The sequence below is a fragment of the Rattus norvegicus genome, chromosome 2 (assembly GCF_021556685.1).
Source record: "Rattus norvegicus strain SHRSP/BbbUtx chromosome 2, alternate assembly SHRSP_T2T, whole genome shotgun sequence".
Taxonomy (NCBI): Eukaryota; Metazoa; Chordata; class Mammalia; order Rodentia; family Muridae; genus Rattus; species Rattus norvegicus.
In genome coordinates this window covers 218,041,947-218,063,528 of record NC_141535.1, presented here as the reverse complement: position 1 = coordinate 218,063,528, position 21,582 = coordinate 218,041,947, and the positions used below count along the sequence as shown (strand labels likewise).

The 21,582-nt window shown below is 44.3% G+C and overlaps 1 protein-coding gene and 1 long non-coding RNA gene across 9 annotated transcripts in view; one reads left to right on the top strand and one right to left on the bottom strand.

Annotated features, from left to right (window-relative positions):
• The window catches only part of Ank2 (ankyrin 2), a 575,390-nt gene that overhangs the window by 69,505 nt on the left and 484,303 nt on the right, over positions 1 to 21,582 (top strand).
• Positions 1,478 to 20,966, bottom strand: LOC120101095 (uncharacterized). The gene is made up of 3 exons (XR_015676912.1): positions 20,575 to 20,966; positions 19,990 to 20,228; positions 1,478 to 1,636 (listed from the first exon to the last, which is right to left on the bottom strand). It is a non-coding gene; the product is annotated as an uncharacterized LOC120101095 (long non-coding RNA).

Genomic DNA, 21,582 nt, shown 5'->3' with positions numbered 1-21,582 from the left:
CTCTCTCCTTCCCACCTCCTCTCTTTCCCCCCTCCCTTCCTTCTTCCCTTCAAAGAGCTGTATGAGCCCCAAACTACACGACAGCTAGGCAGTTGCTCTGTCCCCGACCTCCATCCACTTCACATCCTTCTCCACTCCCTGAGCATCTCTGCTCTAGCTATCTCCATACCGGTTTCATGCTTTGCTGAATGGCTTAATCAGCACATGCCTTTAAGTCTCATCCGTATGTAGCTTTTGTGAGAACTTCTTTTTCCCGGCTAACTAATATTCCAGCATGTATATTTAAAAGTTCTTTCTGATTTATCTATTTTTTAAGTGCATATACGTGTTTTGCCTGTATGTAAGCACACCATGTGAATTCGGTGCCTGTGGAGGGGCTCAGATCCCTGGATCTGGACCGACAGAAGGTCGTGTGTCATTATGTGGGTGGTGGGATCTGAACTGGAAGGTTTTTGCTCTTGCTCTGCAAGAGCAGCAAGTGCTCCTTAGCCACCGAGCTTCCTCTCCAGCCCCAGCACGTGAAATTTTCATCTGTGCAATAGCAGTTGAATTGCTTCGTTCATAGCTTGTTTTGCATAATGCCACTGTGGGCATGGGAGGATGTGTGCGTTTGGATCCCTACCTACAGTTCTTTAGAGTGTATACCTAGTGAACTGTTAGGTCATATGACATGGTCACTTTTAATTGTATGAGTGCTCTACCTACATGTACACCAAAATGCCAGAAGAGGGCGTCAGATCACGCTATAGATGGTTGTGAGCCACCATGTGGTTGCTGGGAATTGAACTCAGGACCTCTGGAAGAGCAGCCAGTGCTCTTAACCGCTGAGCCATCTCTCTCCAGCCCCTGATTTTAGTTTTCAGACTATGACCGTCTATACCCCAGCTTGGAACTCACTACAGTGTCCAGCTTGACCTCAGTCTCATGACAATCTACCGGCCTCTGGTGTGTACCTGAAGACTGTGTGAGCCACTGCTCCTCACTCACTGCTCCTCACTCACTGCTCCTCACTTTAGGGTTTTTTTTCTGAACATAATTCTTTTTTGAAATCTTGGAAATTGAGTCCAAGTTGCAGTTTCTTTCCGCCCTCCTCACTAACAGTGGTCATTTTGCTGTGTGAGACTTCCTTTCCACAGTGCCTACCCTAATGTGTTAAAGCTGTGAATAATTCTAAAGAACACATAATGTGGCATCTGGCAGAGCCCTGTCTCAGCGGCTGGACTAGCACATATAGTGGTTGGTTCCTGTCTAATGAGTGGATGATGTACTCCGTAGGACAAGTCCAGTGGTTTGAGCTCCTAGTGTTCTTGTAGAGGCCCTGAGTTCAGTTCCTAGCACCAATAGTGCCTACAAGCATATGTAACCCCAGTGTCAGGGGATCACAGCATATGTATCCCCAGTGTCAGGGGATCACACCACATGTAACCCCAGTGTCAGGCCTTGTGCTGGCTAGTTTTATACCACCTTAACACAAGTTAGAGTCATTAAAGAGGAAGAAGCTTCTATTGAAAAAAAAAAAATCCTCCATCAGCTCAGGTGCAGGCAAGAGTACTGGAGATTTTCTTGATTAGTGGTTGGTCGGGGAAGGCCTGGCCCAATGTGAGTGGAGCCGTCTCTGGTGTGGTAGTCCTGGGTTCTATAAAAAAGCAGACAGAACAAGCCAGTAAGCAGCACCGCTCCATGATCTCTGCATCAGCTCTCGTATCCAGGTTCCTGCCCGGGTTGAGTTCCAGTCCTGGTGGACTGTGATGTGGAAGTGTAAACCAAATAAACCCTTTCCTCCTTACCTTGTTTTTGGTCATGGTGTCTCATCACAGCCATAGTAACCCTAGATCGGACAGGCCCTTTCTGCCTGTTGTGAGTACTAGGTACTCCTGAAGTGCACACATACACATGCAGACAAAACCCTCATAGATATAAAATTATATCTATCTATCTATCTATCTATCTATCTATCTATCTATCTATCTATCTATCTAAATTCATGGGTTGGGTGGTGGTGGCTCATGCCTTTAAAACCACCACTCTAAAGCCAGAGGCAGGCAGATCTCTGAGTTCTAGGCCAGCCTGGTCTATAGAGCTAGTTCCAAGACAGTCAGGGGTACACAAAGAAACCCTGTCTTGAAACACCATCTCTCACAAGCAAGCAAGCAAGCAAGCAAGCAAGCAAGCAAGCAAGCAAGCAAGCAAGCAAGCAAGCAAGCAAGCAAACAACCCCATGTACCAATGTCCTTAATTCCAAAGCTCTTGGGAGGCAGAGGCAGGGGAATGTCTGTGAAGTCAAGGCCACACTGATCTACATATTGAGTTCCAGGTTAGCCAGGGTTATACAGTGAAATCACATCTCTTTCTCACACAAACACACATATGTATTTATGTATATTCTCTCTCTCTCTCTCTCTCTCTCTCTCTCTCTCTCTCTCACACACACACACACACACACACACACACACATGTTCAAAAAGAGAAAGGTGCTGGAGAGATGACTCGGTAATGAAGAGCACTGGATACTCTTCTAGAGGACCTGATTTCAATTGCTAGCACCCACATGGCAACTTAGAACTGTTTGTAATTCCAGCCCCAGGGGATCTGATGGCCTCTTCTGACCTCCTTTGGCATCAGGCATGCATATGGTGCATAGACATACATGTAGGCAAAACACCCACAAGCTTATAAATAAATAAAACTTAAAAAAGAAAGGAATAAGCCATCACATTTTGCAATTATCAAAAAGAAAGGAACTGGCTGAAGGGATGGCTCAGTGGTTAAGAGCACTGACTGCTCTTCCGGAGGTCCTGAGTTCAATTCCAGCAACCACATGGTGGCTCCCAGCCATCTATAATGAGATTTGGTGCCCTCTTCTGGCCTGCAGGCACACATTCAGACAGAACACTCTGTGTGTGTGTGGTGTGTGTGTGTGTGTGTGTGTGTGTGTGTGTGTGTAATTCTTGCTAAATAAGTAAATACATCTTATTTACTTGATAAATAAGTAAATCTTGAGAGAGAAAGAGAGAGAGAGAGAGAGAGAGAGAGAGAGAGAGAGAGAGAAAGTGAAAATAACAGGCTAGAACTAACTAATGCATTTCCTCTGTCAATCTGCAGTGAATTGGAGCATGTGCCAGGGGTGAGGTTAATTATTAGGAGTCAAGCTAAACATAGTCTGTTCTGCCAGTCAGTTCAGTCCGAGCTCAAAAGAGGAAGTCTGGACCAGGAGGATATGGTAGCTCAGGTCAAGTGTCCTTTAAATCTGTGAAGCTCACAGTTTTTAATGCAGGCGACAGATTGCAGTGAGGAGGGGTTCTGGTTTTACTGGTGTTTGTGTGGGTGGCCACATGTTCTAGAGAGGGCGTGTGTGTGTCTCACAGGAGTTTACTGATGGTCTGGGGGTGGAGTAGCCCCATGGCTCTAATGCATGTACTGTCAGTAACGAAATGGTGTTAGTTACCTGGCGTCCTGGGGGAACTGAGAAATGCTCGCTTAAATTTTTTCTTTTTCTTTTTCTTTTTCTTTCTTTTCTTTTCTTTTCTTTTTTTTTTTTTGTATTCTGTGACCAGATGATAGACTGCCATAGAGAATAGAGAGTCAGTATTGCTAACTTCTCACCTTTGAACAAAATGATAAAACCGAGTGCTTTGAACTTGCAAAGCTGAGGACCATTTTAGCGGAGGTCTTGACAGAAACAGGTAGGACAGGTACAGTGACCTTACTGCTTTGTGTACAGATTTAGAATGAGGGCCACATACAGTTACCACTGAACCATAACCTGGTCTTTCCTTGTAGAATCTGTGCATATTTTTCTATGGGATTCCTGCGTTTAAAATGCAGATCAGTCTTTAATGGTCAGCAAGTGCTTCAGATAATAATGCTGTTGTGCTGTTCATGACATTTAAACCCTATACTGAACCTTGTTCTCGAGCATAAATGTATACTACCATGTTACTTAGATCTACGTTAAACGAGACTGAGTTAGCAATTATTTATCGGGATCCTATGATGTCTCCAGGACTCTACTGGGTCCAGATAATGAGATGGTGAATGGATCCTGAGTTAGCCCCTCACCCTTGCCCCTGAGGCATCTAGCATCTCGCTAAGTATTATAACAACAGAAGAAACAGAAGGCTGTGTTGGTCTGTAGAAGAGACCATTCACACTAGGAGGATAAGGGAAGGCATTGCAAAAGAACCGGTAAGTTAAGTCTTAGATGGAAGAAAGGAAATCCATTCTCAGTAGGAGTCGAGTTCTGACACAGGATGCAGTGTTCAGGGAACCAAAATTAACTGTGAGGTTGGAAAGGCTGGAGGGGAGGGGAGAGGTGGCCGGAGAGAGTGAGAGAGACAGCAGGAATTCTCTGTGGCATATTCTAGGCCTTCCTTGGGTTGTGTGAGACTAATGGAGACTCCGTAAAGAGTTTGGATAAAGGGTATATGTATCGTGATGAAGCTGGAGCTCTGTAAGGATAAATGTGGAAGCAGAGTGGGGTGGGGTGGCTTCAAGGCAGAAGCCCAGAAGATCACATCCTAGTTCTTCTAGGAACTGGGAGACGTTTATATGTATTTTAGATCATTAAAACTCAGGGTCCTGGGTGACCAATGTGTGAACCAAGGAAGCTGATGGGGTGGAGACTTGAGAACGTAGAGGAAGTTGTGGATGTACTGTCTTAGTGTTCTATTGCTGTGAAGAGACACCATGACCATGGCAAATCTTTTTTTTATTTTTATTTTATTTTTTTTATGTATGTGAGCACACTGTCACTGTCTTCAGACACACCAGAAGAGGGCATCCGACCCTATTCCAGATGGTTGTGAGCCACCATGTGGTTGCTGGGTCTTGAACTCAGGTTCTCTGGAAGAGCAGCTAGTGCTCTTAACCTCTGACAGGTGGGCGTCTCAAATTCATAGAGATCCACCTGCCTCTGCACCCACAATGGCGGGATTAAAGAAATTCTCTACTTTTTGTTTTATTTTTTTGAGAATATTTTAGTGATTTATGTGCATCAGTGTTTTACCCGCGTGTATGTCTGTGTAAGGGTGTCAGGGGACTGGAGTTACAGTCAGGTGTGAGCTGCTATGTGGGTGCTGGGAATTGAACCCAGGACCTCTGGAAGAGCAGCCAGTGTTCTCAACCACTGAGCCACCTCTCCAGCCCCGAGGATGGCTTAATTGCCGCTCATTTTGTCTTCATCTTCAGGTTCTGGTATATACCATCATACCTGGCCCAGTAAGGAAATAAATAAAAAATAATAATAATAAAAAAAACCAAAAAAGTTTAGCATACAAAGTGTATATGGGGGTTCAGGCATTTTCTACGTATGTCTTTGTGCTCTGCTCTTTACTCCCTTTTCTGCCACACTGTCCCCTCACACGGTCACTTCCTCCCAGCAAATAAACTTCTTCAGGCAGTTGGGAACCGGAAGGGCAGTGCAGCCCATGTGGAACCGCAAGCAGGCTCAGGGTCAAGGGTCCGTGACTGCCGCAGTAGTCCCCAGTCCCCAGTGGCGTAGGGGAGTCACATGCCTGTACTTTCCTCCATCCTGTTGCTGCCTCTTGTTTGTCTCAGCGAGTCCCTGAGGTTACACAGCCAGTCCCTGAGGTTAAACCGGTTCTCTTTGGTGTGGGCTGGAGGGGTTGTTAGAGCGGCATCTTCCCCACGTGCTCTGCTCTCCGACTTCCTCTGTCTCTGTTCTGTCAGTGCGGGGTGTAAGCTCCTGACCATGGATCTAGGAGCCCTTTCTTGACACCTGCCCTCCTGTTAGTTCCTGTCCAGCTGCACGCCAGCTCCAACTTTGCTTCTCTCAAACTTTCTAGTACATGTTTTTTTTTTTTTTTGTTTTGTTTTTTTTTTTTTTTTCCTGGCACCACAGCAGGCTTAAAAATGTCCCCAATGCTATCAGACCCCAATTCCTGGGAATACATAGTGACTTTGTAAAAGGGGTCTTTGTAGATGAGTTAAGGATCTTAGGATGGGGGTATTAGATTATGGTGGGCTCTTAAGAGACAAATGCCTTATAAAATCGGTGAGAGGGAGATCTGACTTAAACAGGAGGGAAAGATATAAATAAGGATTGATTAATGCAGACTTGAAGATACTGTCTTCATTGTTGTTGTTGTTGGTTTTTTGTTTTATTTTGTTTCGTTTCGTTTTTAGACTAAAATGATACGGTTAAAAGCTTTAGAATGCTGGCTGCTTTCAATCCAGTGAAACTCTTGCCGTTCCTCTGCCTTGCTTAAATGTATGAGAGTAAATACCTTAAGCATTATATTCCTTGATGAAGATGTAGTATCTGCTATTTATCTGAAAATCAGACTTAATAGGGCAAGGCTCTTAGAGAGCAGCTTCTAACCATCTCTGTATTATTATTTAGCATGGTGTTTAGTAATGAATACTGGTGTTTTAGTTAGGATTTCCATTACTGTAAAGAGACACCATGACCAAGGCAACTCTTATAAAGAACATCATTTAATTGGGGCTGGATTATAAGTTTAAAGGTTCAGTCCATGGTCATCAGGGCAGGACACATGGCAGTGTCCAGAAAGGTATGGCGCTGGAGAAGGAGCTGAGAGTTTTACATCTTGTTCTAAAGGCCAACAGGAGAAAACTGCTTTCTTCCAGGCAGCTAGGGGAAGGGTCTCAAAGCCCACCCCCACAGTGACACACTTCCTCCAACAAGGCCACACCTACTCCAACAAGGCCACACCTACTCCAACAAGGCCACACCCACTCTAACAAGGCCACACCCACTCCAACAAGGCCACACCCACTCCAACAAGGCCACACCCACCCCAACAAGGCCACACCTCCTAATGGTGCCAGTCCCTGGGCCAACCATATTCAAACCATTACACTTGGTGAATAAATAAGTTACATGATATTTTCTTTATTATTTTTATGTAATATGTGTATGAGCTTGTGTGTGTTTCTGTGCACCTGGTGGCATTCAAGAGCCTGAAGAAGCCAGAAGGTAGTTTAGGATCCCTTGGAACTGAAGTTGCAGTTGGTTTGTGAGCTGCTCTGTGGGTGCTGAGAACCAAACCCAGGTCCTCTGCGAGAGCAACAAGTGGTTTTTAACTGCTGAGTCATGCCTTCAGCTTTGATCTTTTTTAAATTTATTTTTTTCAGAATATCGTGTGTAAACATTGCAACTACAACACTAGCATACCTCCCCTCTCTTAAACTTCTCCTGTGTCATCCTTTCCAAATTCATGGTCGCCTTATTAGTGCTACTTTTTTCATTAATTGTTGTTGTTGTTGTTGTTGTTGTTGTTGTTGGTGTGTGTGTGTGTGTGTGTGTGTGTGTGTGTGTTCATGCATGCATCACACTGGATCCATTTAAAACATTGCTTGTATATTGTCCAGGACTGACCACCCAGGATTAGAAGAAATTAATTCTTCCATTTGCGGTATCCATTGACCACCTGTAGCTCTTCATGTAGGGTGGGTCCGTGTGCAATGTCCCCTGCCCGCAGCAAATGCCAGCCTTGTTTAGGTAGCCGCATTGTTGAGATTTCGTAGCTGCTTTTTCACTGTCGAGTCTAAGAGACATGATGTAGAGGCAGGTGTCCTGGTCTCTGTCTTTTACAATCTTTCTGTCCCATCGTCCATGATTTTTCTCCCTGACACATGGATGTAAGCATTGTGTTATCGATGTAGTAGTTGGAGTTGGGCAACATATAGTCCCCTGTTCTCTGAGTGTTAACCAGTTGTGGATTTCTGTAATAATCTCCATCTGTTGCAAGAGGGGTCTTCTTTGCTAAGTGGTGAGACCCACACTTACCTGTGGGTAGAAAGATAAGTTTTAATAAATACTAAGGATACAGTTAGACACTATATTGGCTTAGGGAGATGACAGAATCTCATGGTAAGTTTATAAACCCTGAAACCCCCAACTGTATTCAGCAGTTGAGAATTGAGCACAGTGCCCATGTATTCATCTCCTATGCCCATCTTGTAGCTCCTACAGCTACAGTTTTAAAACAGCGCTCTGCTTAAGAGTCCACCTTTGGTGGTACTGTCCTGGGATCTGTTGCCGACGCCTGGGATGTGTGTGCAGAGTGTCAGAGTGCTGTCCTTCGAGATGCTACATCTTTCCACAGGAGTCGAGGGACTGAAGAGAGATGGGACAGTTCCACGTGGATTAAAGCAGAGGCAAACAAGACTCGCATCCAGGGAGCCTGGTGAAGACCTGGAGTGACAGAGGACCTCAAGGATGACGCTTACAGAATTCGTATTTTCCCCATGGAAGATGAAGTGTAAATTCTCACTGTCCCGTTTGATGAAAACGGAGAGTTCCCATGAGCTCTGGACAGGGTTTGCTGCCAGTTTCTGCTCTCGGAATCACGACGAGGCCATCAGAAGAACACCCCGTAGAAGGCAGCATTCAATCTCACCGCTAAGGTGACGTTTGATCTCACATCACAGAGATTGGCCCTTTACTCTGTGTCCATTCTTATGGGTGAGGCCCAAGAGGGATGCGATTATTAAATGTGTGGATGACTACGTTTTAATTGCCCTTGGAATAGAATTGGAGTAAGAATCAGACAAGCCTTTCATGAGGATCCGGAGAGCCAAACATGTATGTGGAAGAGATAAGGTTCAGCACTTAAATGCCCATTTTTTCCCTTGAGAAATCAAAGGACTGTTTAAGAGTGAACCTGGTGATTTCGGTGACTGCAGATTCGGAGTGACCAGAGGCGCTGAGTGCTGCCAAGGCAAGCGGCGACGGACGTAGACTGCAGTAGCAGGAACTGAGCATCCAGAAGAAGGAAATAATAATTTGAGGGATTTTTTTTTCTTGTTATTTTTTTGGGTCTGGGACCACACACACACACATCCATTTGAAAAGAGAAAATGGAGCCCATTTGGAAGTGGTGAATGGGATAATAAAGGGAGGCCCGGTCAGTGGGAAGTACCAGCAGGAACCCTGGCCGTGAAATTGCTCCCTTCTGTCTTGTGTAGGAGAAGGAGTACACAACTTCTTGTCACATAGGACAGCAGGAAGAACACCAGTGGGACTGGGGGATTTGAAAGGACCAAACTGCAACCCACGATAAAGAGAAAATAAAGACCAGGCTTTCAGGATCGCAGAGACGATGCTCCCCCAATTTTGTTTTAACAACAACAGCTAAAAACAAGGAAGGAAGGAAGGGCTCTGTGATTTTGAGGGGACATCGGGGAGGCTCCAAATATTACTTAGGAAATAAATAGCTAATGATGGCTTTGAAAACTGAAGTGGACTCTGACACATGAATAATTTAAGAAGGGCTAGCAAGGGGAAAACAGAGGGATTATTTTATAAATTGCCTAGACAACTGGTGAGAGGGAAAATAACTTCAGAACTATTCCAAGTCACTAAATCATCATCATCATCATCATCATCATCATCATCATCTTCTTCTTCTTCTTCTTCTTCTTCTTCTTCTTCTTCTTCTTCTTCTTCTTCTTCTTCTTCTTCTTCCTCTTCTCTTTCTCCTCCTCCTCTCCCTCCTCCTCCTCCTCTCCCTCCTCCTCTTCATCCTCCTCGTCCTCTTCCTTCTTCCTTTTTTTTTTTTTGAGATAGGATTTCTCTGTGTAGCCCTGGCTGTCCTGGAACTCTATTTGTAGACTAGGCTGTCCTCAAACTCTTGAGATCCACCTGCCTTTGCCTCCCAAATGCTAGAATTAAAGGTCTTGCCCTTAATATTTATTTTTATTTTATGTAAATTGTTGTTTTACCTGCATGTATGTCTATATGAAGGTGTTGGATCTTCTAGAGTGGGAATGATAGTTGTGAGTTGTCCCGTGGATGCTGGGAATTGAACCTGGTCCTTTTAATTATTAAGCCATTGCTTCAAATTTTATTTTAAAGTTAAGCCATAATAATTAGAAAGAAAATTAGGAGTGCATATTTAGGGAAATATAAATTTGGGGATAATGTTTTGTTCATTGTATAGAACATTCAGCTATGAAAACAGCTTAATATTCAGGTGCCTATAGAGTCTATATGTAGTTTGGCAATTATTAGCATATTGCCATATTCCCTTTCTCCTTCAATCCCTTTCTTTCTCTTGGTTTGCTTTTTGGGAAAGGATTTACTAATTATGTATCCCAGGGTAGACTTGAACTTAAACTCATGATGTAGCCCATGCTAGCACTTTCCCACCTCACCTGGGTAAGCATCACTGTATTGACTGGTTTTGTGTGTTAGCCATCAGAGAGGAAGGAGCCTCAGTTGAGAAAATGCCTCCTTGAGAGCCAGCTGTAGGGCATTTTCCCAATTAGTGATCGATGTGGGAGGTCTCAGTCCATGCTTGGGTGGTGTCATCCCAGGGCTGGTGGTCCTGGGTTCTATAGGAAGACAGGCTGAGCAAATCATGAGGAACAAGCCAGCGAGTAGCACCCCTCCATGGCCTCTGCATCAGATCCTGCCTCTGGGTTCCTGCCCTGTGTGAGTTTCTGTCCTGACTTCCTTCAGTGATGTGCAGCAGTACAGAAATGTAAGATGAATAAACCCTTTCCTCCCCAGCTTACTTTTTGGTCATCACAGTGATAGAAATCCTAACTAGGACAATCTCTCTGCCCAACTTCCTATTTTCTTTTGAAGGTATCTTGGGAGTAAATTACAGTCATGCTATTCTTCCTGCATTCTTTACCTCTTCCCTTGAATCTCTACAATGAGGCTGTTTCTCTCATTAAGCTTACCACTGTTATCATTATTCCCTCAGACAATTGCACATCTCTGATACCTTCTAATATGCAGCAGACATTCAGATTTTCTCAGCTGTTTTCAAATTGTGGTTTTTAAACAAAGTTGCTCAAACTAGGATCCGTTAAGTGACTCCTATTCCCAAACTTCATCTCACTGAGAAACTTTGGTTTTTGATGTTCCCCCTTCCTTCCCTCCCTCTCCCCCTCCTTCCCATGTTTCCTCTCCCTCCTTCCTTCTTTCTCTCCCACCCTCCCTCCCTCCCTCCCTCCTACCATCTCCCACTCTCCCTCCTTCCCTCTCTCCCTCCCTTCCTCCCACTCTTCCTCCCACCCACTGTCTCTCTCCTCCACTCTTTCTTTCCCACCCCTCCCTCTCTCCCTCCCATTGTCCCTCTATCCTTACCACTGTCCCTCCCTCCCACTCTCCCTCCCTCCCATTCACTATCCCTCCCTCCATCCCACTTTCTCTTTTTTTCTTCCCTCCTTTTGTCTATCCTAATTTTTGTTGAAGAGACTGGGCCCGTTTTCTGGTAGACTTCTGCCTTCTAGATTTATGATTGATTGCTGCTTCTGGCTGTCATTTAAATTTAGTTAACTTCATACCATATTTCTTGTAGAATAGAATTTTTTTTAAAGATTTATTCATTTATTATATATAAGTACACTGTAGCTGTCTTCAGATACACCAGAAGAGGGCACCAGATCTCTTTACAGATGGTTGTGAGCCACCATGTGGTTGCTGGGAATTGAACTCAGGACCTCTGGAAGAGCAGTCAGAGCTCTTAACCACTGAGCCATCTCTCCAGCCCAGAATAGAATTTTTGATCCAAAATTATGACCAAATCATGTCAAAATATTCTCCTTAAGAATGTCATAGGTGGGACTGAAGAGAAAGCTTAGCCATTAAGAGCCCTGGCTGCTCTTCAAGAAGACTTGGGTTTGGTTATATTATCCACATGGTGGCTCACAAACACCTATAACTTCAGTTCCAGTGAATCCAGTGCTCTCTTCTGGCCCCTGAGATCATTCTACGCATGTGGTGCACATACATACACAGAAGCAAAACACATAAAGTCAAAATAAATAATCTTTAAAAAAAGGAAAGTCATGGGTGAAGCTATATGTGGTGGTGCATACTTACAATTCCACACATGGAGTTAGGCATGGCATTGCATGCCTTTAATACCAGCACTCAGGAGGCAGAGGTAGGTGGCTATCTGAGAGTTGGAGGTCAATCTGGTCTGTGTACTGAGTTCTAGGACAGCCAGCACCACACAGTTAATCCCTGTCTCAAAATCCCTGCTTTGAAACAAACAATCGCACATATGGGAGGTAGAGGCAGAAGGACCAGGAGTTCAAGGTTATCTTCAGTTGTATAGTGAGTTTGAGGTCATCCTGAGCTAAATAAGACTCTGTCTCAAAGAACCAGAATCAAGGGAAAACTGCACAGATGCAATCGTGAGGACTCACGTTTGGGTTTCCAGTGCTCATGTAGAAGATATGTGTGGCAGCACATACCTATAATCCTAGTGCTTAGGGATGGGAGAGACAGGAGGATTTCTGGGGATTCTTGCCAGCCCAGCTAGTGGGAGCAATGACCTCCAGGTTAAATGTTTCCAAAAAAAAAGAGGGGGGGTAGACTGATGTTGACCTATGACCTCCCAGACATGCACAGACGCATTCCCTACAGATGTGCATACACATGAATATGTATATACACAGACCATTCCCCTTCCCCAAAGGAATTTGCAAACAGTGCTGTGACTATCATGTTCTAGCATATAAGGAGGTGTGCAATATGAGTTGTGGTATTTTTATAATATAATACTGAGGCTGGCCCTTGGAATGGCGATAGCTGTCTATTATAAAGTTATGACGTTTCTTCTTTATTCAGATCAGTCTTCTCTTGACTTACTAACCTTCCGTTCTATTCTTTTGTTACTATGCTGATTCTTTTTTAAAAAATATTTATTTATTTTATGTATATGAGTACATTGTAGCTGTCTTCAGACACACTGGAAGAGGGCATCAGGTCCTATTACAATCCCCATGTGGTTGCTGAGGATTGAACTTGGGACCTCTGGAAGAGCAGTCAGTGCTCTTAACCACTGAGCCATCTCTCCAGCCCACCATTGCTGACTCTTATCTGTAGTAATTCTTTCATGATGAGTTGTAGTTGTTGATTGTTTTCCTTGATTTTTCCGGACATTTTGCTTTCATTGGCTAGGATTCCCTGCTAGAATTCCCCTCATAACCTGGAGTTATTTGCTGCTCTGAAATGGCGTTCTCAGGAGACAACTAGACTAAATACTAATCTCTTTCTTTTACTAGTTTTTTTGAGTAAAGAGTTGGTATGATAGTCACCTGCGTTAGTGGGCTCTATGGGTTTTGTTCCCTCTGTATTGATTATCATTAAAATTCTTCTGTACTTTAGCAAGACAATCAGTTATAATTTCTTTGTGCTGCTGTGACAGATTGCATTTGGCAAAGCAGACTGCATCAATATGTATGTCCCATATGTTCCTATGCTGTAACATCGACACTTTCCCCATCCCTTCTTACAGACGCCCTCTTGGGAGCAGGCTTTTTGTGAAACCCAACCACTAACGCCATTGTGGTGGAAGAGAGTATATGGAGCCAGCACTGATCTTCAGAGAAATGGCTATGTATCATCCTCTACATCTTCTAGCCTCTGCTAGGGCTGGGGAGATGGTGTAGTTGGTAAGGTGCAAGGGGTGAAAGCTTGGTGACCTGAGTTTGATTTCCAGCACATGGAAATGTCAGCCCAGCAGCTCGCCATCTGGCTGGCTCAGGGCTGAGGAGGCTGAGACTGGAGGTTGCTTGAGCTTGAAGTAGCTGAATTAGAAAACTCTAGGTTCAGGGAGATACTGTCTCAAAAAACAAAAAGAGTGACCGAGGAAGACATCTAATGTTGCCTTCTGTATAGGTGCACACACATAGCTCTACGCCTACATAGGCACATGTGTTTGTGAACGCACATACATGTACACCTGCTCTGAGGTACCTAATTGATAGCCAGTTGAAATCAGCTTACCTTCTGAGCCATGCTCTGACTACAGGCCTGGCAGAGAAGAAAATGCTATTTTAATTTGTTTTGTGTGGCCTTTTGAAGGACTTCACAGTACCTGCATCAGATGCTGTGATAAAGCTGACTTTGGGGACCTTTCTAAGGTGATACTTTTGACCTTTGCCCTCCCCTCAGTGCTCTGGATGATTTCCTTGCTTTTTGGTAGAAAACATCAGCTAAGCTTGTCTTATAGAGACTGTGTCTTGGATCTGAAGCCAGCCTTTCCCTAAAGAGCCCTAGTTATTTTTAGTAAAGAGTGGTATTTTGAGTTTAAAATCTGAGCTCCCGGACAGTTTTTAGTAGAAGAACTTACACTGTAAAGATTACAGCTGATAATAATAAGATATTTCAACACTCTTTTCTAAAAGGAAAGATTGACAGATTCAACAGACTAGACAAGAAATGTGTTAAAAATCCAATAAAAATAAAAATATAAACAATTGTCATAGGATGGCCTATCATTTGTGATGGTTTGTATATGCTCGGCCCAGGGAGTGTGTGGCCTTTTTTGAGTAGATGTGTCACAGTGGGCATGGGCTATAATAGCCTAGACCCAGCTGCCTGGAAATCAGTATTCTGCTAGCAGCCTTCAGATGAAGATGTAGAATTCTCACCTCCTCCTGCACCATGCCTGCCTGGATGATAATGGACTGAACCTCTGAACCTGTAAGGCAGCCCCCATTAAATGTTGTCCTTGCAAGAGTTGCCTTAGTCAACTTAGCAGTAAAACCCTAACTAAGACACCAATCAATAAGAAGAATGACAAGAAAATGGAACTATCTTTCCTTTATGAAGTTAGATTTTCTTTGAAAGCAAAGAAGCATGCCTCAGCACTAAGAAGAGGCAGTGAATTGATCGCACATACACAGGTCCCAATGCCTCTTAGAGATGGCTGCCCACTGCTGAGAGAACAGATCTCATACACACAGGTACCTAATGATGCTTGATGCCCAGGGCTGACAGAATGGGCCAATCCTCTCTTGCACCCATTAAAGCAAGAGCTACTCTATGATATTTCTCTTTCTTGGATCCGATGAAGTTAGGGGGCACAAGCTCAAGGCTCTAGTACTGGGTGACACGGAGCACGAACAAAACACTAACAAAGGCGTTCTGAAATAGTGTCGTTAAAAGCCCCCCAGTTATATGTTCCTGATGCAGCAGTCTGAGGCAGGGGTTCATGTTGGAAGGGTGACTCTGCTTTGTTGTCCGTTCGGGGTGCAGTACTAAATGTAGGTGATTGGAACTTGTCTCAGGCAAGTCTGTGATGTAGCTTGTATGCAGGAAAAGAAAGACACCTAAAGCAATGTGGTGGCTTGAATGAGAATGGCTTATTAATATATTCGAATATTCGAATGCTTAGTTATCAGGGAGTGGCACTCCTTGAGAAGAACTAGGGGGTGTGGCCTTGTTGGAGGAAGTGTGTCACTGGGGGTGGGCTTCGAGGTTTCAAAAGGCCCAGTCTCTCTTCCTGCTGCCTGAGGACCCAGTAGAACTCTCAGAAGTTTCTTCAGCACCATGTCTGCCTGTGTGCCGTGTGTTCCCCATCACGATGATAATGGACTAAACCTTGAAACTGTAAGCCAGCCCTCAATAAAATGCTTTCTCTCGTAAGAATTACCTTGGCGTCTGTTCACAGCAGTAGAACGCTGACTAGGACAGACAAGCTTCTATTAGGTAAAAGAGAATTCTGCTCACAAGGCCATACCTTTCAAGGAAGGCTGGGAGGGTAAGTCCCAGGCAGTTCTGTCACCTTCCCCGACACTAATTTATTTGAATAAGATTTTTTCTTTGATTACACAACTCAAATTTCTGATAATCTATCCCAATGAACTGTATTCTAATTAACTAATTATAACAAAATCAAGTATCAGGGGCTGGCTCAGAAGATAAGAGAGCTTACTGCTACTGCAGAAGATGGGAGTTGGGTTCCTAGCACCCAAGTGGGTCAGCTTACCATCTCCTGTAATTCCAGCCTCAAGAGATCCAGCGCCCTCTTCTGGACACCTCTGGTACACACACACACACACACACACACACACACACACACACACACACACACACACACACACCTGCCCCAATACATATTTTTTAACAAATGACTTATCAGTCACTAAATGGGGATAACTCAGGCTGATGGGACGAGCCAGCAGGTGAAGCAGTTGCCATGCTAACCTGATGACCTAAGTTTGATTCCGGGAATCCACAGTGGGAAGAAGCCACTGCAGAAAGTTGTCTTCTGACCTCCACATGTGCACTGCTGCTCACCCACGCACGCGAGCATGCACGAGCTTGCGCTCCCTTGCTCACTAGCTCGTAAACGCACGTGTGCGCGTGCATAGACAGACAGAGACAGACAGACAGACACACCTCGACAACAACCAACCAGTAACTCAGTAAAGAGAATAAGGTTAAGCCCATTGCTTTCTGAAGAAGGAAGCTCCCTGGGAAACAACTGCACAGGGTTAACTGACAGAGTTTAAGCACCTCAGCAGGGGATTAAATGAGAAAGGAAACCTTAGCAGGATCTCAGGAGGGAGAGCCTACATTTTGTTGCTGTATGGAGAGCAAGAGGAAGCAGTCACCGGAGGCCAGATGACAGTGGTCACAGCATGAATTAGGGCTATTGAGTAGCAATAATAATTAGGCTTTTGAGTATTAAACATTTGTAAACTCTACTTTTTAAAAACCTTTTTATTGATTCTTTGTGAATTTCATATCATGCGCTCCAATAGTGTTCTGGATGAGCGTTCTGTGTGTGTGGAACTAATTTCCCACGTGACTTAGCTCATTTGAAGTATGTCAAAAGATCACTGAATCAGGATGATACCTAAAAAAGATTGTTTTTAAACATCCAAAATTAACTAAATTTATAAGATTAACGTTTATCAAAATCCCAAGAAATTCAAACCAAAGACACTTCTCATGCACAAATATGCAGTTTAAATGGTTTTAAATATTAGCTCAATAATTAGCCTTTCTCCAGAACAATTATGAATATGCAAACCCTTGGTTTTTTATTACTCTGTCTTTGTTCATTGCAGTTAAAGTGAGGGGGTGAGGCTGGAGAGATGGTTCAGTGAGCTAGAGCACTGACTGCATTTACCGAAGTCCCAGGTTTGATTCCCAGCACCCACACAGCCTCCAATAACTGTCTATAACTCCAGTTCTAGGTGGTCCAATGGGATCTTCTGGTGTTCTCAGACACTGTATACATTTGATGCACATGCAGATGTGAAGACAAAACACTATATACATAAAATAAAAGTGGATAAAAAAATCAAGCTAAAGGGCAGCTGAGCTATGTGTAACTCAGTGACGAAGTTTTGCCGAGCACACATGAGACACCTTCAGTCCCCAATACCACAAAAGAGTGAAGTGTGGTATAATATATCGAGTCAAAGTTATGATATACATATTTAAATAACATTTATTCATATGACTTATATAATAGAAGTAGAAATTTAAATGTAATTATCAGCATAATTGATTTCTTATCATATTTAATTTATATATATATAAATATTACATACATGTAATATTTTGGCATATTGTATATATGTAATACTTAAGCCATTGATTTGGATGGTACCAAGCATGTAGTATTTTCTCCTAAGAAGATAATAAGATGCCTTTGACTGTGGAATTCACCATAAGGTTCCTTGGGACACCTAATTTCCATCCGATCGGTACTGGAGATTAGCCGCATAGAGAAGAAACTGTGTGAGCCTCCTACAGCTGTGATTGATTTCTGTCCACACAGCACCTCTGGGCTTTCCATACCAAGAACGTCTCCATCTCTCTGCAGGTTCCCACTGGCTGTCTGAATGTTTAATTCAGCTATAACACTAACTATGCACAGTTAATGCCGGCACCAGAGGTTAAGAGCTCAGCCCTTCAAAGTTGCCCTCAATTCCATAAGCCAGTCACAAGTAATGGGTCTCCAGGCTACCCACACTTCTGTGCAGTTTGGCTCTAAACTGGGGTTCCCTTCATTTGCTAATTTGTTGCAGCAGCTCTCAGAGCCCAAGGAAGTACTTTAGCCACCATTACTGGCCTGTTATAAAGAGTATTAGGGGAGCTGGGGCGCTGGCTCAGTCGGTCACGTGCTCGCCTGTAAAACCTGAGGACCGGAGCTCAGATCCAGAGGGCCCAGGTGGAAGCCAGGTTTTGGGACATACCTGTAACCCCAAATCTGGGGAAGCAGAGTGAAGAGGCTTTTTGGGGCTTGTTGTTCAGCGACTTTAGCTGACCTGGCAAAGTTTGCGATAGGCTGGCTCTGTCTCAAACTATAAAGCCGAGTGGGGCTGGTGAGATGGCTCGGTGGGTAAGGGTGCGGGCCGCAAGCCGGACAACCGGAGTTTGATCTCTGGAACCCACGTGATAGAAGGAGAGAACCAACTCCGGTTCTCTTTGACCCCCCCCCCCCCCAACACATGCTGTGGCAAGTATTCAGGAGCAGTCACATACCACACCACACCCAAACAAATAAAGTAAAAACATAAGCAAGTAGAAAACTAATGGGCAAGATATCAATGTTCACACATACACACACACACACACACACACACACGCACACACACATACAGAGAGAGAGAGAGAGAGAGAGAGAGAGAGAGAGAGAGAGAGAGAGAGAAAGATCACAAATAAAACCTAAATGGAGAGTTTGTAATTTGAGGTAAGGAAGAATCTTTAGTCCAGGGCTTCCCTCTTGTGGAATATGAATATTTCTGTCAGCTCAGAAGCCCCTGATTGTGCACTTTACAGTTATTTGGTTTTTGTTTTTGTTTGGTTTGGTTTTTGTTTTGAGAAAGGGTCTCTGTAGCCCAGGGCCCCTTTCAGTTTACTATTTAGCCTATGGTGGCTTCAAATTGCAGAAAGCCTCCTGCTTTAGCCTTCCATGGCTGGGATTATGGGTATGAGCCACTGGGACCATCTCCTTGAGGTTTTCAGGAGACTTGTAACATCGAGTGACTGACGAAACCACCGGTCATCTGTGGGTTAGTCAGGCTCCAGCTCCTCTCGACTCCCAGGAGACGAGAGGAGTCCAGCGTCAATCATGTGTCCTTGCCTCTCAACCTGCAGCTGTGTGTGGTTGTCTCTCGCCTTCCAGTCAGCCCGTTAGCATGAACTCAGGGTTGTGTGAAAGGGCCTTATGACGAGGAACAGAATGCTGGCTTCACTTCATCACCTGGGAAACTGCAAGACTTGGAGGCACTCTGTGCTGGAGGTGAGGTCTAGACTATGGCCGCACAGTTCTTTTTCAATTTAAAGGTATTTTTAAAAAATTTAAAATCAGCATATGTGGCATTAGACATCATTATGGAATTTTCTGTCAAAGACTCTTCCCGCCTCACCTCACTCAGCCCCGACTGGTCCTCACTGGTGACCTTTGCCCAATGTCTTCCTTCCTTTCTTGCCCCCTTCCTCTGTTTCTATGTCCCATGTGTTTTTTTTTGCTCACTTCTCATCTCCATCACCCATTTTTACCTTCTCTTGGTCTCCTTTCCTTACACCTCCCCACCCCCACTCCTACACACACACACACACACACACACACACACACACACACACACACACACACAGAGTACAGGCTAAGATTTGCATATGAGAGAGGACACACTGTATTTGTTTTTCGAGAGTTTCTGAATCTGGGTCTCCTTGCTTAATACTGTATTTCAAGTCCGTTCTCTTTCCGAAACATTTTAGTTTTCTTCACAGCTGAGTAAAATTTCCTTGTGCATACATCTTACTTTTTCATTATCCACTCATCTCTGTTAAATATCTAGGCTGGTCCAACTTCCTTGATGTTATGCACAAAGTATCAAAAACTATGTAGCGCCTCTGAGGGTGTGGGGTTTAAGTCAGTAAAAATGATACCAGGGTGCTTGGTATTCAAATGCTTTTGAACGGTTTCCACCTATAGGCCTGAACTGCATTAGGAGACCTAATGCATAGGAAGTTACAATAAAGAGGGCAATTTTTTTCTGCTAGGATTTTTTTCCTGGCCTCCAGCAGCCATGACAGATGAGGCTTGGCCACCCATCCCCATATTTCATTTAAAGAGAGGAACAGCATAATGGTGGTGAAAAGCAGACGAAGGGAGATTTACCTGATGCAGCCACATTGGGGAGAGGAAGACGTAAAGACATCTAGGGACCCCCCCAATTCTAAGTTTAGGGTGCTGATGTGAGGATTAGGTTTTTAAAGACAGCTATGCTTACTGAAGCAGTCCTGGGCGGTGTGTGGTCCCCCACGTCACTGCAGCACTGGTCCAGCAGGTGTTCTGAAGAAATCTCTACCTGAGGGGGCAGGTGGCTCTCAGGGGATGGCCACTTTTGCTGCAGGTGTGGCCTCACCAGGATATCTGCCCCCACATGGAGGGTACGTGTCTTGTCAGGTTTTGTCCGAGAATCCAACAGCAATGATGGCCTTAGGATGATGAGTTAATCTGTGTCTTCAGCTAAATGAGAGGGAATAGAAATAAAATGAAGGCTTGCCGTTATTACCTGTGGCCCCAAATGGTCTTTAACAGAAGCAATTTCGAAGTATCTGCTGCAGATCCATTTTTGATTACTTCTGCCTGTTTGCTTTATGATTTTGCTTTATTAAAACCTTAATGATGGCTTGGTGGTTGTGGCACACTCGGGAGGTAGAGGCAGGTAGATCTCTGTGAGTTTGAGGCCAGCCTCATATACAGAGTGAGTTCCAAGACAACCAAGGCTACACAGAGAGACCCTGTCTTGCAAACAAACAAACAAACAAACAAACAACAACAAAAAGCCCTTAGTGACTTTGAATTTTCTTACCTTAAATTTTGTATTCATTTCAATGTGCCGTAATGAAATCAGGATAAAGCACTGTTTGGTTAATAGCCTTCCACTTGAAACCCTGGTAAAACGAAGATCGAGGCACAGAGGTTGCTGTGAGTTGAGGACCTGCCCGGGCTACATGGTAAAACCTTGTCTCAAAGAAACTAAGATTAGAAGGAACTGAGGAGATGGCTCCGTGGGAAGGCTTTTGCTGTGCAAGACGAATGCCTTAGTTCTGGTCTCCAGCACCCATATCAAATGTGGGTGTGGCAGCCTGTCTCTGTGACCTCAGCGCAGGGGCAGGGAGAGGAAGAGCCTTGAAAACCCCATTACCTTCTTTTCTTATCACAGGAGTAGAAACAGAAGCATCCATGCCCCCTTCCTGTTCTGATGGGCTCCTTTTCTGTCCGGTGATGTATAAGGCGATAAGTAAATGGTTCTGCACGAATGCATTCATCGCAAATAGGCTTTCTTGTTTTCCCCCATGACCATTTGTCTGTGTGGGTCTGTAAGTGTATTTTGCTTGGACGAGAGATGAGGTCTCTCAGGATGAGAACTTCACCCTGCACCAAGTCTAATGGTTATGTCCCTAAGGCCTTCCATGACCCATACTGCATACTGTGATGACTAGCTCAAAGCACGCATTGCACATGCGCGTGTGCACACATGCACGCGCACACACACACACACACACACACACACACACACACACCCCTCTCCAGATCTTGTGCATAAACTTCTTTACAGAAGATGGATGATGTGTTGCAAGGTGGTTTGGGCAGTGGCGGTGGCTTTTGCAGATGAGGTCACTCCCACAGCACTGGCATCCTGACTCATTACGGCCCTTCTCTGAGCCCTGAGTGTGGGCCTCCAGTTACTGGCATGCTTCTACATACGGATTGTGAACAAATCCAAAAGCAGTGTATGCTGCTTTCCCCCTTCTGTTAGAAACAGAAAGAACCAGACCACCAAAAAAATATTTTCTAAGAAAACAACAGTTCTGAC